This window comes from Lolium perenne, unplaced genomic scaffold, assembly GCF_019359855.2.
Source record: "Lolium perenne isolate Kyuss_39 unplaced genomic scaffold, Kyuss_2.0 unplaced103, whole genome shotgun sequence".
NCBI classification, from domain to species: Eukaryota; Viridiplantae; Streptophyta; class Magnoliopsida; order Poales; family Poaceae; genus Lolium; species Lolium perenne.
The window spans coordinates 834146-837579 of record NW_027249061.1 but is presented as its reverse complement, the minus strand read 5'-3'; positions in this window follow the sequence as shown (position 1 = coordinate 837579).

The following is a 3434-nucleotide window of genomic DNA, read 5'->3' as shown; positions in this document are numbered from 1 at the left end:
GTGAGTCTCGGAGTTCCTCGTGTTCATCGCCGTGTTCTTCGTGTTCCTCGCGTTTTCCCATCTTCCCCTTGGTTTCGAAGTCAATCCGCGAGATCGGGCCACACACGGGGTCTTAGACCTCATCATATGGTATCAGCAGCTCTTGGTTACCGCGGATTTGACCTCCCACCCACCCGATTTCGTCCCTAGAAAATTTTCCAAAAAAATCCCCAAAAATAGCCCCAAATTGCCTTTTGACCGATCTGTGATTTGGTTGCGTTTTGAGTGGTTTTGATCCATGGATTTCGTGCCCCTCTGGTTGATCTACGTTTTCCCCACTTTCTAGACCTCGATTCCATCGATTTCTGACGTTTTGGTCGAATTTGGGCCGCTTTTCGCGAAGAACAGCTCGAGCTGTTCGTCGAGGGACCGCAGATCGCCGCCCCATCAGGCCGGCATCGCCCAGGCCGGCATCGCCGCCGCATCCAGGCCGGCATCGCGCCCAGGCCGGCACTGCCGCCCGATTCAGGCCGGCACTGCCGCCAGAGACCAGCCAAGCCCACCAGCCACTTTTCGACCACGTCTTAACCTTTGTGTTTGCTTGTTCTGGTTTGAGTGCCTTGTGTGTAAATCTAACCCGCAGCTACGACGCAAGCGACGACACTCTCGGCACCCCGACTTGCAAACGTACTCTTGATCCTTCCACCATATTGCAAGTTGTGTGATCATCACCGCCTACGACACATCGAGGTATAACTTGCAACTCTTCACTCCTTTTGCGATCCAACCTTCCCGAGCATTGCTTGTTTAGTGTTGCGAGACATTGCACGTGGCCCCGCATTGTGAGGTGTGTGTGTCGCGTTGAGTAAAGCACCCAAGCAAACACTCGTGTGGCAAGATAGCAAAAGCGAGGCTAACGCTAACATAGTGTGTGAAAAAGCCCCAAAAACACAAAAAGAGTGCGAGTAGCACCATACATCCATACATCCATACATCCATACGCCCATACATACAAAGTGTCCACGTGCCACCAAAGATACAAACGAGTGCAAGTGCCAACATATACAAGAGAGAAAAAGCTTTTAAGCAAAGAGAGATACGAGAAGAGAGGCCGCGTGTGAATCTTGTTGTCTCTTCCTTTGCAACCAAAGCTTTGGCTCTCCTTGTGTTAGTGTGACACCGAGCACTTATACATACACTTTTCCGCTCACTTTTGGTTGCACTAACCCCGCTTATCTCGTGTGTGTGTTCCACAACTTTTCCGTGTTTTTGTGATCACCATTTGGACACTTAATTTTTGGACCTCACCCACTTTTGACAACATACTCGATCTTGGATTTGTCTTTTGGCTTTCCACAACACTCGCCTAACACCATATTTGCTAGCTTTTGCGTGTGGTTTTGCGTGTGTTCCCGATACACTTGATCTTGCTTTCGGTTTGGTGGATTGCCTCAATACTATCTTACCTTGGTAAGAGTGCGAGGTAGTCTCCTTCCACTAACATACACAACATAGTTCTTGTCTTTCCATCATGGATAGGAACGGAGATACCAATAGGGATGAAGAGATCCTTCGCAACACCGAGAGGTTGGCTACTCAACACAACCTATGGACGCAACGACAAGAGTTCAAGGAGCAACTCTCCCTCTTCGAGACGCGCATCGACGAGCAATACGACGAGGTGGCTCACAACTTCTCCACCGTCAACCAAGACTTGGCCCTTCTTCGTGAAGCTACGGACAACTTGAATGGACAAATGGCGGCCAATGATGCCAACATGGAGCGGCGCATGGATAGCCTCGAGCGCGCCATCACCAACTTGGGTCGCCATCGTCGACACCGCTCTACTTCCTCTTCATCAAGCTCTTCCTCAAGGCATGAAGACCATTACTCTCATGGTGGCCTTTCATCCCCAAGCTCTTCTTCAAGGCGTGAAGACCATCATCGACCTCATCGCTCACATGCTCGTCATGAAGACTCCCGCTCCAACTCTAGGCGTGGAGAAATACATCGCCATGCTCGTCCACATGAGCGTCCTCCACAAGCTCAAGGCCTTCAACAAGATCGCCACCAAGCGGATCGCCACGCTCACCATGGGCGTGATGGCCATCCCCAAGACCAAGATCCTCAAGATCCACCTCGGCGAGATCTTCGTCGCCACCCTCACCATGACCAACGTGGACGAGGAGAGCCTCACCATGATCAAGATGAGAGACCCAACATTGAGCATCGTCCTCAACCGCGACAAGATCTTCAACCACATCCTCACCGTGAACCAAGTGAAGCAAGTGTTCAACTCCACCACCAACCCAATGCTATGGTTGGCCATAGAAGACCTCCTATTCCACCTCTAGCCGCAAGAGTTGACGGCGCCCCTCCTCGTAGAAGAAACTTGGAGGATGAAGAGAACATGTATGGCAAGCTCAAGTTCAACATGCCCAAGTTCAAAGGTGAAGACGACGCCGAAGCATACCTCTCATGGGCACTCAAGGTGGACAAGATCTTCCGCATCCACAACTACTCCGGTGCCAAGAAAGTGGCTATGGCATCACTCGAGTTTGAAGACTACGCCAACACTTGGTGGGAGCAAGTCCTCACTCTTCGGGAAGAGAAGGGTGAACCTCCTATTGACACTTGGGAAGATATGAAGAAGGAGATGCATGCTCGTTTTGTCCCCGCACACTACATGACCGACCTCTTCAACAAGCTCCAAAAGTTGAAGCAAGGCACCAAGACCGTTGAGGAGTTCTACAAGGAGATGGAGCTCACTATGATGCGAGCCAACATTCAAGAGTCCGAGGAACAAACAATTGCTCGTTTCTTCAATGGCCTTACTTATCCCATCAAGAGGATTGTCGAGTTCCAACCTTACTCCAACATGGTTGAGCTAGTCCACCAAGCATCGAAGGCCGAGCGCCAAGTGATTGAGGACATCAAGTACTCCAAGGCCAAGTCCTATTTCTCCACCAAGCTCGCTACATCGATTCCTCCTACTTCACCAACTCCTTATGCTACAAGTGCCAAGGCCGACGCATCCTCTACACCTTCCAAGAAGCCGACTATCCAAAGTCGAATGAAGCAAACGGTCTCCTCCACCGCCTCCTCTAAGGCATCCACGGGACCCTCTAGTGTCACTTGCTTCAAGTGTGGCACCCAAGGTCACAAATCGTTTGAGTGCAAGAACACCAAGGTCATGATCACTATGGAGAATGGTGACATCGAGACTCTTGATGAGGATGAATATGAAGCCCTTGTGCAAGCCGCCGTGGCAAGTGAAGAAGCTCATGAGCAAGAAAGTGGAGAAGATCCTCTCTTATGTGAACATGACCCAAGTCCCTCACTTGTGGTCACAAGGGTGCTAACCACACAACCTCATGATATGGAAGAACAACGGTGCAACATCTTCCAAACCCGTGTCGGAATTGGTGGCAAGTCTATCAAGGTCATCATCGATG